Genomic DNA, 15,613 nt, shown 5'->3' on the forward strand with positions numbered 1-15,613 from the left:
TGACGGTGTTGATTTTTTTTGTCATTTCTATTCCAACATTATTCATCATTGTACAATAATGACAATATTATTAAAATCGCTTATATACCACATGTCATTGACTACATTGTTTGTTTAGTTTCAGGCTCACTTTCATGATCTACTAATTCTCTTTCTAAATCTGACACAACTCTTTAAACAATGATCATAATATTAATCATAAAATCGATGTAACATATCTCTACAAGGAATCCAGTGGATGGAAATTCACAATTCTGCATTACGTACATTTTTGACTTTAAAAAGAAGAAGCATTTCGCTCAAAAGTCACTGAATGCTTATTTTTCTTCAATCCATAAAGCTAGGTACGATGTTTTATTCCTCACTTTACTAATCTTAATAAATATCCAATCAACATCACAGCAATGTGCTTTTGAAATATTGAATCATTTTAATTCTTCAAACGACAACATTACTTATCAAGTCATTGCCATTACAATAATGGCACAATTATTTTAGAAAGTCTTTTGAACAAGTCTAGTGAGATTCACATTTAGATTTAATCCATAATTTCTGAGTACTAATAGTACAGTATGAAAATGCATTTATTTTTCAGGTCAACTACCCCACATTGACTTCCCATCCAACGTCATTGTAAATATCTGATGTTTTGCTCATTTGAATGATCACGGTAATCTCAGCCTTAAAATTCAGGAAAATGTAATTACTTTTCACTGAATTAATTCCAGTTCATTTCCAGATGTTACTCAATCACTTGGAAAAATAGATTTTTCATTTTTCCTTAATGCATTGACAGATTTTGATAAATCAATTGTTGCTGATTTATAATAAAAAATAATAATTATGCAATCTAATAGGTTGCGCAAATGTGGAATTATGGGACAGTACATGAACCATTGTATAGATATTGCAGTGCACAATCTCTCAATCATTGTAAATATCAATTTTGACTTTACCGTTGAAACATAGTTGAATTCAATTAATTATTTGGCTTCAATGCTCACATTTATTGTGTTTGTAATCAAAATGCAACTTACGGATGTTCCATGCAACAAAATCAAACGAAAAAGAATTAGCACCTCTTTATTCTTTCATTCAACGATGGCAATAAATTTTGATTTTTTAAATTTTGAACATTTTTGGAAAGAAGGGATGTTGTCTTCAGTTGAATGCTTGAAATGACTCACTAATTCTCAGTGTCTGCTACTTACTCTCTTTGGGTTCCGATGAAAAGAAATTATCTTGTTGTTCTGGTTGTAAATTACTGTAAAATATTTGCGAATGTTGTGGTCTTAAAGGTGACAATGCTAAGTGATCGTAAGTCATTAGTTATTTTGTTACAAAGAGCTTGATTCAAACATTTCGAACATACACATACACACATTGTTATTCTGCTGTGTAACAAGGGAAAATCAAGTCGCTTTCTTCAGCGTTAAGGAGAAAGTGAGGTCTGCAGACGCTGGAGATCAAAGCTGAAACTTTATTGCTGGAACAGCACAGCAGGTCAGGCAGCATCTCGGGAACAGAAGATTCGACGTTTCGGGCACATGCCCTTCTTCAGGAATGAGCAGAGAGTGTTCAGCAGGAGAAGATAAAAGGTTGGGAGGAGGGACTTGGAGGAGGGGCGTTGGAAATGTGAGAGGTGGAAAGAGGGTCAAGGTGAAGGTGATAAGTCGGAGTAGGGTGGAGGCGGAGAGGTCAAGAAGAAGACTGCAGGTCAGGAAGGCGGTGCCGGGCTGGAGGGATTCGGCTGAGACAAGGTGGGGGGAGGGGGGATGAAGAAACTGGTGAAGTCCAAGTTCATCCCCTGTGGTTGGAGGGTTCCCAGTCGGAAGATAAGACGCTCCTCCTCCGACCGTCGCGTTGTTGTGGTTTGGCGGTGGATGAGTCCAATGACCTGCATATCCTCGGTGGAGTGGGAGGGGGAGTTGAAATGCTGTGCTACAGGGTGATTGGGTTGGTTCTTCAGCGTTAAGTAAATATATGACACTTCCAATTATTCATTAGTTAGATAATTACCTACATTTGTTATTAAAAGTTGCAATTCGTCGAAATATTGTTATGACCTTTGATTAAATTATTTTTTAAATTATTGTTCGTTCATGAATTGGCGGGATTTTGTTTTTTTTTTTTGCTTTTCATTTGTATTGAATGCAAGATTGACATGCTTTGACAATGTCGGAGAGTGTTCATTTGAAACTTGTTTTTTTTTCGAATCTTTCACTGATTTTACTTATTGCATACGATTACATGGTACCTCAGTGGTTAGCAATGCTTCCTCTCAGCGCCAGGGACATCGGTTTGATTTCCTCATCGGGTGACTGTGGGGAGTTTGCACGTTCTCCCCAATTCTATGTGACTTTGCTGTGGTGTCCTCCACAATTCAAAGATGTGCAGGTTAGGTGAGCTGGCCATGCTAAACTGCAGATTGTGTTCAGGAAAATGTCTATTAGTCAGCAGTAAATGTGAAGAAATATGATTGGGAAAAGTGTTTGGGTGACTTACTCTTTAGAGGGTCATTTTTTTCAAACAAGTGGCCTGTTACCACACTGAGGTGACAGGGGTGCTTTCATAGCGTCGCTAGTATTAAGGTGCGCCCCGTGATCTACGCCATGTTGGAACTGAAACGGAGGAATCAACAGAGAGGGTACAGAATGACATCGCATCCATTTGGTGCGTTTTAAATCACAGACGAGCAGTAAAATGTAAGCGGGGAGGGCGAGTGGGGAAGTGAGGCAGTTGCAGCTCCGGTGAAAATTGCAAAGGTAATCGGATGGGTTTCTGGATAGGATGGGTTTAGTGGGTTTGGGGCCAAATGCTGGGGAATGGGACTTGTTTAATTTTGGCTATGTGGTGAGCATGGACGAGATACACCGAAGTATCTGTTTCCACGCTGTGTACCCCAATGACGTCGTGTTGCTTACACCTGCTTGAAATGATTACATTTTAGCGGAGCTTGCCGTCGCAGTCTGTGGCACAAACATTTCGTCTGTTCGACTGCTGACGGCAAAGTTAGTATTGTGAAACACTGCAGAAACGAACGACTTCCTTACTTTAGCTCCGACTGACCATACTCTGCGAAGTTTTCCCAGATGCTCTGCTGAGAATTTTTGCTGCTGGAAGTTACCTCAGAAACCCTGTTAAATCGAAATGTATTGAGCGAATCGCAAAACAGAAAGCATTTAACACGGAACACAAACAAACTGGCATATCTCATGCATTTTCAGACACAGAGATGCATGAATGCTAAATGTGATACAGTCCGAGGGCATGAGTCATAAAGTAATCTTACAACTAACAACAGGGCATTTCCAAACGACTCTTTCAAACATACTGCAGCCTTAGTGCACCACCACTTTCCAGACAATGCTGAAAAAAGAGAAAGAAAGAACATAATAAGAATTGGCCGTAAAAAGTGAATTTCACCAATCACAGTCTCGATTAGATTACCTTTCCCTTCCGATGTTTCCAGGACGGAAATGGGAGAAATTCAATTATGTATGACATCGAAATTCATTGGAACGATTTTCCCATTAGCGAGAAACCCAAATAACAACGAGTAGAGTCACCGTAGGACTTCGTTTCACAACAGCGATGAAATAACAGTCTCCATTCGGTTCCAGTAAAAAGCTCAACTTACCTGGGATGACAGAACTGTTTGTGATTTTCCGAGCGGGAGGCGAACACGATCATGACAGTAGAGACATTTTGAAATATTTGGCAGTATCCCACACCACAGTTCGTTCCCTGGGAAGCAAACCCATTTTACTTTTGTTTTCAGCATCAATATACAGTGGGAACCGAAACAGCATTTTAACAATGCTGCAGCGTTGGAGTTGATCAGCAGAAATGGCAGTGGTGGGATTCGAACCCACGCCCCTTTCGAGACTGGAACCTGGATCCAGCGCCTTAGACCGCTCGGCCGCGCTACCAGCCGGCCGCGCCACCTCATTTTCTTGTATTTCCAATTGTGCTCCTGCATAACAACAGATGCAAAGTCACATGATAAGGGTTCCATGATTCCTCTCGGACTCGCACAGCTGCTGGGATGTCCTCTCGGACTCGCACAGCGACAATGTCAATTTCGCAACAGATATTGATAGCCCATCAATCCAGACAAAAATCAATGGTAAACTGAGTCTATCTTCTCAGACTCTTTTCAGCTACAAATGTATCTGTGAGTGCTTGAGAATATGGGTTCGCTTATGATTTGGTCAGATAACCATGAGCTGCTTGACATTACTGCAATTTCGAATCTCGCTTTGCTAAATGATTTCACCCATTGCTCGAAACAGGACGACTTTCACGTTTACACGGAACACGAAACACACCGGACTACAGGGATAATGCACAAACCTGAGCAGGCCGTAATCCACATCATACCGTGCAGCATAGTTTCAGTCACTGTGTCTGTTTTTTTTTCAGAATAAGAGTCCCAAAGAATGTTCTCCACCCTAAAACCGGAGGTAACATTACAATCCGAGAACGACAGATCACATTGTGAGAATGCTCTGACCTCGGAGCCAGTTCTAGAAGCCACTTTCCTTGCCTTTTACCTTAACCGTGCAATGTGCTGCAGAGATGTTCACACCTGGACATGAGCCACATGGATACCAACTGCGTTGGAAACCTATGTGGGAATCGACGACAAGCGACTCAATAAATTTTGTTAAATTCCATGGTGCTTTTTAGAAATGCAGTTTCAGTTCACCTCAATCAAAACGGCAGTTTCTGAACATAGTAACAGAAGTCACAAGGTAATTACCTCACCCCACCCTCACTCCGGAAGAGATGCTAACTGCCCTTGAGTCCTTTTTGTTCTCGATGTGAAGAGCTTTCACGCCTGAGTCACCTTCACGTCTCTGGTTGCTGAGTGAATCACAAAGAAGGAATTTCACCAGAGCTGCAACTGCCTCACTTCCCCACTCGCCCTCCCCGTTTACATTTTCCTGCTCGTCAGTGATTTAAAGAAAACCAAATGGATGCGATGTCATTCTGTAGCCTCTCTGTCGATTCCTCCGTTTCAGTTCCAACATGACTTAGATCTCGGGGCGGACCTTAATACTAGCGACGCTATGAATGCGCAAGTCGAAAGGTTCCTCTGAGAGTGCAATTTCTTTCATTGCTGTTGCTGATTGAATGAGCCACTAACGTGCGAATTGCTCCAAAACATGATTCAGGATATCTGGTGCCAATTCTCGCACGTTGAATCACGATTGACAGCTTCCAAATGAGGTCTTTCTGAGACGACCTTGGGGTACATTTGACAGACAGACAAGTTCTGGAATTCGTGGTGCGCTGTGACACCAGAGCATCTGCTTCTTTCCTGTCTTTGAACCGAGCCGCCTGCGCAAGGAAAGCAAATGCGGTACTGCTTTTCGTGGAAGGATCAGAAGGCGGTAACTGCACTCTCCAACAGAATGGCATATGATCAGAACCAGGTTGGAGAAAAACTTAACAACGCTTTGCACTGTAATTAAATGGAATTGCATTACATTTCACTACCAGAGCATATTTGTTCAAGCAAATTGGAAGGCAGGTTTGCAGATGGGAAAGCATGCAAGAAAGCTCAGCTCTTGTCCATGTAAAAGGCTGCAGTTGAAGAACAAAGCAGTTTCTGCCCAGTTTCGAGCTGGGGACCTTTCGCGTGCGAGGCGAACGTGATGACCACTGCACTACAGAAACAAGCCGGAATCGGCAGTGCTGCGACTCCGTGGCGCCCAACACTGAAAGTTGAATCCGTTCGACGTTTCACCTTTTTGTTTCCAATAGCTCGTTGTTGTCCAGCGTAATTGACATCTTGAAAACGTAAAAAAAAGACACGTTAAATTGATGACAAAATACAGACAAAGATGTCGTCGAAGTTTGTACCGTAGGGCGAGGTGGAATAGGCTGGGACGACTTTCCCTGCAGCGTAACAGCTGCGACATGACCTTATGGAAGGGTGGTTAACTGAGTTTTACCCAAGTTGGTGTGAGTTGAAAACTCGAGAGCATAGCTTTAAGGTGAGTGGGCTGAAAGTGACAAAGGACCTGAGGCACATTTCCCACAAAGAAGGTTGTGCGTGTTTGGAATGATCTACCAGAGGAAGTGGAGGAGGCTATTACACTCAGAAAATTGCAAAGGTCATCGGGTGAGTTTCTGGATATGATGCGTTTAGAGGGATTGGGGCCAAATGCTGGGGAACGGGACTTGTTTAATTTTGGCGATGTGGTGAGCACGGATGAGGTCCACCGAAGTATCTTTTTCCACGATGTACCCCAATTACGTCATGTTGCTTCCACCGGCTTTAAAGGATTACTTTTTAGCGGAGTTGACCATCGCAGTCTGTGGCACAATCATTTAGTCTGTTCGACTGCTGACGGGAAAGGTAGTATTGTGAAACACTGCAGAAACGAACGACTTCCTTACTTTAGCTCCGACTGACCATACTCTGCGAAATTTTCCCAGATCCTCTGCTGAGAAATTTTGCTGCTGGAAGTTACCTCAGAAACCCTGTTAAATCGAAATGTATTGAGCGAATCGCAAAACAGAAAGCATTTAACATGGAACACAAACAAACTGGCATATCTCATGCATTTTCAGACACAGAGATGCATGAATGCTAAATGTGATACAGTCCGAGGGCATGAGTCATAAAGTAATCTCACAACTAACAACAGGGCATTTCCAAACGACTCTTTCAAACATACTGCAACCTTAGTGCACCACCGCTTTCCAGACAATGCTGAAAAAAGAGAAAGAAAGAACATAATAAGAATTGGCCGTAAAAAGTGAATTACACCAATCACAGTCTCGATTAGATTACCTTTCCCTTCCGATGTTTTCAGGACGGAAATGGGAGAAATTCAATTATGTATGACATCGCAATTCATTGGAACGATTTTCCCATTAGCTAGAAACCCAAATAACAACGAGTAGAGTCACCGTAGGACTTCGTTTCACAACAGCGATGAAATAACAGTCTCCATTCGGTTCCAGTAAAAAGCTCAACTTGCCTGGGATGGCAGAACTGTTTGCGATTTTCCGAGCGGGAGGCGAACACGATCATGACAGTAGAGAGTTTTTGAAATATTTGGCAGTATCCCACACCACAGTTAGTTCCCTGGGAAGCAAACCCATTTTACTTTTGTTTTCAACATCAATATACAGTGGGCACCGAAACAGCATTTTAACAAGCTGCAGCGTTGGAGTTGATCAGCAGAAATGGCAGTGGTGGGATTCGAACCCACGCCCCTTTCGAGACTGGAACCTGGATCCAGCGCCTTAGACCGCTCGGCCACACTACCAGCCGGCCGCGCCACCTCATTTTCTTGTATTTCCAATTGTGCTCCTGCATAACAACAGATGCAAAGTCACATGATAAGGGTTCCATGATTCCTCTCGGACTCGCACAGCTGCTGGGATGTCCTCTCGGACTCGCACAGCGACAATGTCAATTTCGCAGCAGATATTGATAGTCCATCAATCCAGACAAAAATCAATGGTAAACTGAGTCTATCTTCTCAGACTCTTTTCAGCTACAAATGTATCTGTGAGTGCTTGAGAATATGGGTTCGCTTATGATTTGGTCAAATAACCATGAGCTGCTTGACATTACTGCAATTTTGAATCTCGCTTTGCTAAATGATTTCACCCATTGCTCGAAACAGGACGACTTTCACGTTTACACGGAACACGAAACACACCGGACTACAGGGATAATGCACAAACCTGAGCAGGCCGTAATCCACATCATACCGTGCAGCATAGTTTCAGTCACTGTGTCTGTTTTTTTTCAGAATAAGAGTCCCAAAGAATGTTCTCCACCCTAAAACCGGAGGTAACATTACAATCCGAGAACGACAGATCACATTGTGAGAATGCTCTGACCTCGGAGCCAGTTCTAGAAGCCACTTTCCTTGCCTTTTACCTTAACCGTGCAATGTGCTGCAGAGATGTTCACACCTGGACATGAGCCACATGGATACCAACTGCGTTGGAAACCTATGTGGGAATCGACGACAAGCGACTCAATAAATTTTGTTAAATTCCATGGTGCTTTTCAGAAATGCAGTTTCTGTTCACCTCAATCAAAACGGCAGTTTCTGAACATAGTAACAGAAGTCAAAAGGTAATTACCTCACCCCACCCTCACTCCGGAAGAGGTGCTAACTGCCCTTGAGTGCTTTTTGTTCTCGATGTGAAGAGCTTTCACGCCTGAGTCACCTTCACGTCTCTGGTTGCTGAGTGAATCACAAAGAAGGAATTTCACCAGAGCTGCAACTGCCTCACTTCTCCACTCGCCCTCCCCGTTTACATTTTCCTGCTCGTCAGTGATTTAAAGAAAACCAAATGGATGCGATGTCATTCTGTAGCCTCTCTGTCGATTCCTCCGTTTCAGTTCCAACATGACTTAGATCTCGGGGCGGACCTTAATACTAGCGACGCTATGAATGCGCAAGTCGAAAGGTTCCTCTGAGAGTGCAATTTCTTTCATTGCTGTTGCTGATTGAATGAGCCACTAACGTGCAAATTGCTCCAAAACATGATTCAGGATATCTGGTGCCAATTCTCGCACGTTGAATCACGATTGACAGCTTCCAAATGAGGTCTTTCTGAGACGACCTTGGGGTACATTTGACAGACAGACAAGTTCAGGAATTCGTGGTGCGCTGTGACACCAGAGCATCTGCTTCTTTCCTGTCTTTGAACCGAGCCGCCTGCGCAAGGAAAGCAAATGCGGTACTGCTTTTCGTGGAAGGATCAGAAGGCGGTAACTACACTCTCCAACAGAGTGGCATATGATCAGAACCAGGTTGGAGAAAAACTTAACAACGCTTTGCACTGTAATTAAATGGAATTGCATTACATTTCACTACCAGAGCAGATTTGTTCAAGCAAATTGGAAGGCAGGTTTGCAGATGGGAAAGCATGCAAGAAAGCTCAGCTCTTGTCCATGTAAAAGGCTGCAGTTGAAGAACAAAGCAGTTTCTGCCCAGTTTCGAGCTGGGGACCTTTCGCGTGTGAGGCGAACGTGATGACCACTACACTACAGAAACAAGCCGGAATCGGCAGTGCTGCGACTCCGTGGCGTCCAACACTGAAAGTTGAATCCGTTCGACGTTTCACCTTTTTGTTTCCAATAGCTCGTTGTTGTCCAGCGTAATTGACATCTTGAAAACGTAAAAAAAAGACACGTTAAATTGATGACAAAATATATACAAAGATATCGTCGAAGTTTGTACCGTAGGGCGAGGTGGAATAGGCTGGGACGACTTTCCCTGCAGCGTAACAGCTGCGACATGACCTTATGGAAGGGTGGTTAACTGAGTTTTACCCAAGTTGGTGTGAGTTGAAAACTCGAGAGCATAGCTTTAAGGTGAGTGGGCTGAAAGTGACAAAGGACCTGAGGCACATTTCCCACAAAGAAGGTTGTGCGTGTTTGGAATGATCTACCAGAGGAAGTGGAGGAGGCTATTACACTCAGAAAATTGCAAAGGTCATCGGGTGAGTTTCTGGATATGATGCGTTTAGAGGGATTGGGGCCAAATGCTGGGGAACGGGACTTGTTTAATTTTGGCGATGTGGTGAGCACGGATGAGGTCCACCGAAGTATCTTTTTCCACGATGTACCCCAATTACGTCATGTTGCTTCCACCGGCTTTAAAGGATTACTTTTTAGCGGAGTTGACCATCGCAGTCTGTGGCACAATCATTTAGTCTGTTCGACTGCTGACGGGAAAGGTAGTATTGTGAAACACTGCAGAAACGAACGACTTCCTTACTTTAGCTCCGACTGACCATACTCTGCGAAATTTTCCCAGATCCTCTGCTGAGAATTTTTGCTGCTGGAAGTTACCTCAGAAACCCTGTTAAATCGAAATGTATTGAGCGAATCGCAAAACAGAAAGCATTTAACACGGAACACAAACAAACTGGCATATCTCATGCATTTTCAGACACAGAGATGCATGAATGCTAAATGTGATACAGTCCGAGGGCATGAGTCATAAAGTAATCTCACAACTAACAACAGGGCATTTCCAAACGAATCTTTCAAACATACTGCAACCTTAGTGCACCACCGCTTTCCAGACAATGCTGAAAAAAGAGAAAGAAAGAACATAATAAGAATTGGCCGTAAAAAGTGAATTACACCAATCACAGTCTCGATTAGATTACCTTTCTCTTCTGATATTTCCAGGACGGAAATGGGAGAAATTTAATTATGTATGACATCGAAATTCATTGGAACGATTTTCCCATTAGCGAGAAACCCAAATAACAACGAGTAGAGTCACCGTAGGACTTCGTTTCACAACAGCGATGAAATAACAGTCTCCATTCGGTTCCAGTAAAAGCTCAACTTGCCTGGGATGGCAGAACTGTTTGCGATTTTCCGAGCGGGAGGCGAACACGATCATGACAGTAGAGACTTTTTGAAATATTTGGCAGTATCCCACACCACAGTTCGTTCCCTGGGAAGCAAACCCATTTTACTTTTGTTTTCAGCATCAATATACAGTGGGCACTGAAACAGCATATTAACAAGCTGCAGCTTTGGAGTTGATCAGCAGAAATGGCTGTGGTGGGATTCGAACCCACGCCCCTTTCGAGACTGGAACCTGGATCCTGCGCCTTAGCCTGCCCGGCCACACTACCAGCCGGCAGCGTCACCTCATTTTCTTCTATTTCCAATTGTGCTCCTGCATAACAACAGATGCAAAGTCACATCATTAGGTTTCCATGATTCCTCTCGAACTCTGCTGCTGGGATGTGCCCGGCTACAATGAAAATTTCACAGCAGATATTGATAGCCCATCAATCCAGACAAAAATCAATGGTAAGCTGAGTCTATCTTCTCAGACTCTTTTCAGCTACAAATGTATCTGTGAGTGCGTGAGAATATGGCTTCGCTTGTGATTTGGTCAAATTTGCCATTCTGACTTCCGGTTCCACGGAGGCTGTGCTCGCCACTTCCTTTGCGAGCGGGCTCCCATAATTGGCAGCTGGACGAACTCATCTTCAATTGGCAATTAGTGTTGTGGTAGAGAAACATGAACACGTTTTTCAGCCCACTATCAAACACAGGGTTGTGGAGCGCGGGAGGGGGTTAGAGGTAGTGGGAGTTATGGACATTCTGGAAAGCTGTACAAAAGAGAGATCGCGCATGCACAGGCCTTAATAATCTTTAGGGAAACTTGTGCAAATAACGCCATCTGAGACAGATAGAAATGTGAAGAACTGCAGGGAAAGAGAGAATCTCTTCCAGTCATCTGTGTCTTTGTCCTTCTCGAAGTCATAGCGAGGGCTCTGCTGTCTGAATCAGCATGGAATGTTACTGCAGCGAGTCCTGTCGCTCAGGCACGTTGCACCTGATGTGCATACGTTTTATCACGTTATCGCCAGCTCAGAGAACAGATTTCACAGCTCGCATCATCCCGCAGTGACAGGGAACAGAAGAAAGCGATTCAGACCATCATCTTACCACCTGCTGGGCAGAAAACGGATGTGGGAGAGCAACTAGTCACGACCAGTGCATGTTCCCTGCATTTACAATCTTGGTCTGTGTGACAACAAAAGCAGGAACCAGGAACTGTTTATCTTGCTTCTTAAAAAAGGCGTGAACATTTGCAGAGCATAGATACATCTACATGCAGTTAGTGAAATGATGAAAAGCAGAGTACAGTTCACAGAGTATGGTCTAACCTCTGGGTTATGGGCTCAGCACGCTCCAACTGGGACCCTCTGCTCACCGGATTTGAACAAAAACAAAGAAATGACTCAGTGACAAAATCTGTTGAAACGGAACTCTGTGAGGAATTGAAAGCGATGGAATGAAAAGCCCCTTGAGAGCGAGATGTAACATTATCTGTGTTGGGATCGTTTTCCAGACTCGAGGAGAGTGCGCAGTGCTGTTTCCATGTTATTGTCGGGAGCCCTGTCGCTTAGACACACTGCACCTTTTGTACAATGGCACAAAAGCACGGACGTTTTGTGTAGAGGGGACAACTTCAAAATCGTTAATGAGGCAAAATGCACAAATTAGCAAAACAACAAAGCAACCACAGAAACTGGTGTTACGTGATGGGGTAAACCCCTATCTGCTAATGGAAACCAGCAAAGCAGAAAGGATTCACCCCGTGCTGTATTCTGTTAAAATTCCAGAGACAAAGAAACAACCCAAAAATCACTACTTCAAGTTAAAAATAACAACGTTATTGCTTTTTATTGACAGAGAATGATCAACCTACACCTCCTTTCTCTAAACCGTCTGCTCTACAATACCTTCCCTCACTCCGATCCCAATAACTTTTACAAAAAAGTTCAAATTTAACAACCAGATCGTTGTCGAATGTTCTCTTTGTATCTTCCTCTGGAGATTTTTTCTCCAGGTCGGTGTTGATGCATTTTTTCTGTGCAATCTTTTTCTCCAGATAGGGACCTCTTGGAGATTTTACTAGCATCCTCCATCTGTTGGTCTTTTAGCTGCTCTCTTTGCTGTTCTTTGTCGCTCTGGGCAACTGTTCCAAATGTCCGATATTTGTCCCACAAAACGTCGTACCATTTCATTGGTTTTAACATTGTAAAAATACCAAATGTAAACTTGATTGGGACATAATTTAAACTGATTGGCCGAATTCAAATTTGTTTTTTGTATCCATGTAACACAGTTCTTAGTGTTTTCATCAAATGTTATGTTGTTGCCTTGTTCTGGACTCCTTGTGCTAGCCAGCTATTTCAGCACCATTAAAAGTACTTTACACCCACAACTTCATAACATCGGCATTTGCCAAGACAGTTTATTTCTCTCAACATCGCTCTCTATCAATCTCATGTGCCTGAGATTTGAACAATCTCTGGTCAATGTTAATCAAAACTGCCCTCTTCTCATAACCTCAGATTTAACATGCCCCCTTACTTATGTCTAACAATATTAATTTATTTCGCACTGTGTTACGTCAGCACACGTTGAGAAGAAATAAAAATGAGACCAACAGTCACCTATGTGACTGCAATTTGACCCAATGTTGCTGCAGCCAACACATTCAGCTGTAAGTGAAATAGCCTTCATCTTTCCTGTAGCAGTAATGAGATTGCATAGCATTGTGGTAAGTTTTCATGAGTTGAATTAGACCCAGCATCATTTCTCGGGGCGAAATTTACTGATGAAATACACGGGGGTTGGGGGGTTCAATTTGGTTCGGAAGGATATGGTCAGAGTTCCCTTGATACAAAATCGTTAGAGACGATGGAAATGAGATTTACTGGGAGGTATAGCCACAAGAAAAGAAAACAAGGAATTTAATGCGGTGGTGGAATAGATGAAGATCACGCGACATATATCAGGAATGACTGAGTTGTGTCCTAATGGAGATTTTCCAGCGGATGCGAGGTTGGTAAGGGTAAATAAGAGGGAAATTACCTGGTTCAGGTGAGTGTATAACTAGAGGTTAGAGCTTCAAAACCAGCGAGGAACGACAACGAAGTTTGCAGCAGGTACTTTTTATTCTGAGATTTTGAAATCGGAGATTACTTTTCAGAAGAAAAAAAAAGAAGATGATTCCAGCATATTTCAAAGGCCAGTTGCAGACACACAATGAGCGAATTTTACAGGGGCACGGATTCTGGTCTGCCTGGATGGGGAGGCAAAAGTGACACACTCACAAATTGTTTAGCGTTCATCGGAAATAAATTGCATAGAAATTGAACATGTTAAGTGTAAGAAGAGCTGGTGGTGTTGAAAGGTTTAGCAGCTGATTCGACGTGAACTACTACAAATTGTTAATGTACTGAGCTATTTGTTTTAGCTTTGCATTAAATGGAAGCGGGTTAGCTCAGTCCGCTGGCTAACTGGTTTATGGCATAGAGTGAGATTAACAACGTGGGATTAATTGCCGCACTCTCTCAGGTTGCCATAAGTATCATCATCTCCACCGCTCATGCGATCTGTAATGCAATTGTGACTCTAGTGAGTAAGAATGGACCTGTCAATGTCAAGCACAATTATCTTTGCATCTGTTGCCTTGGACATTTGGTCACAATGATCAGGAACGGGACTGAGTCCATTTAATACTCACTGTTCTCCTCCCGAAAAATCCAGCGACAAGACTCGTCCTTATTCCTGTTGGAACTCACTGTTCTGCACAGCAGCAAAAGTATTTGTCATGACTTTACCAGATTCACTGACAACATTCAGTCTACCGAACGAGATAAATCGAATTCATTTCGAACGGTTTAATGAGCTGTGTGAGTTTGCAGCAAACACTATTATCTGAAACGAGTTTGACAGCCTTTCCAAGAATGTAATCCAGTGCAGTGTCAGAGATTTGAAAAAGTTCATCAAGCTAAAATATCATCTCTGTTTCTCGATCCACAGATGGTTAATCACCTGGGGAATATGTGCAGTTTTACGGTTAATAATTGATACCTTTCCCAAAGACAGAACAATTCCACAAATCAGAAACTTGAGTTTTAGAATAGATGCTGCTTTATTCGACATTATTCTGCAACTACGCTTCAGTCCGATGCTCCAATAATTCCTGATCAACGTCAGTAAAACCAGCTTTAGATAAGGATTGAAATTACAACTGCGGCATTTTAACACACTGTTCAGTGCCAAGCGCTGATCGGTTGCTCCAATGGAGCCGCCGACAGCAAGCCTATAAAGTGCCCTACTCGTACCCCTGGGACCTTTGACCCGCATGTTCTACTTTTGCTGTGGTTCTGAAATTAAAGCTAAGGCAGAGGAGGAGGAACTGATATGGACCTGTGACTTCTCGAGCATCAGGTTCAGGAAATGGGACATAGAAAAACGTTGTACAAAATAGACTTAATTGAAAACTGTGTTTCCGTGGGTCACTGTGTTGTTTACAGACAATGTGATATTATCGCTGTCACAGGACTTCTCATTCGGTCGGCTTCAATTTGGCACAGAATTCGATTAAACGACACTTCACTCACCTCCTTCCGCAAGTTCTTACAGACAACATGAAACATACTGCACTCATCATCAATCTTCATCATGGCTACATCCAAGGACATGTTGCACAGTTTTCATGAATACTGAAGATAGAAGAATATCATGCAAGAGTAAATTGATTTTCAGTTTAAATTGTAAAGTGATAAGAATCCAAAGTGAGATAGATAATGCCCGAAATTCATGTTTATTACCGTGGCCAGAACTCTGGCCAGGAAAAGCGAAAATCTTTCGCTGAATCCCCAATATCCACACGCTTGCTTGCTCCATGTGTCCAGTGGGAAACCTGTGTGAAGGAACATGCAGTCTGACAGAGCGCCTGGGAGAATCCTCCACTGTCTGATCTAAAGCTGCAACAGGAGCTGCGTATTCCAGCTGTGAGAGCAATGGGTTAAAGGGGAGGTCCTTGGTATTCCGTGGTGTAGACTCACAGTGACCTCATCATGTTATTATTTAAAACCCTCTGTCAGAAACAGCACAGACAGAGAGGAATAGGAGTGGCCGATTTCACCCGCCTACGCTACCACGCCATTTAACATAATTATGGCTGACCGAACACGTTAATGTCTTTTCCCAGCCAATCCACATCAACCTATCGCCCAAAGGGAAAAATACACTGAATAAACCGAAAAACTGCAACTGTGGGAGCAA

General features: G+C 43.0%; 2 non-coding genes across 2 annotated transcripts; both read right to left on the reverse strand.

The window, feature by feature from the left end:
* Positions 1-5,612: 5,612 nt before the first annotated feature.
* Positions 5,613-5,685, reverse strand: trnaa-cgc (transfer RNA alanine (anticodon CGC)). Its single transcript has one exon. It is a non-coding gene; the product is annotated as a tRNA-Ala (tRNA).
* Positions 5,686-7,207: 1,522 nt separating this feature from the next.
* Positions 7,208-7,289, reverse strand: trnal-cag (transfer RNA leucine (anticodon CAG)). Its single transcript has one exon. It is a non-coding gene; the product is annotated as a tRNA-Leu (tRNA).
* Positions 7,290-15,613: the final 8,324 nt, after the last annotated feature.

This window comes from Chiloscyllium plagiosum, unplaced genomic scaffold, assembly GCF_037043375.1.
Source record: "Chiloscyllium plagiosum isolate Xiang-an unplaced genomic scaffold, Cpla_swu_hap1 HiC_scaffold_29, whole genome shotgun sequence".
In the NCBI taxonomy this organism is placed as follows: Eukaryota; Metazoa; Chordata; class Chondrichthyes; order Orectolobiformes; family Hemiscylliidae; genus Chiloscyllium; species Chiloscyllium plagiosum.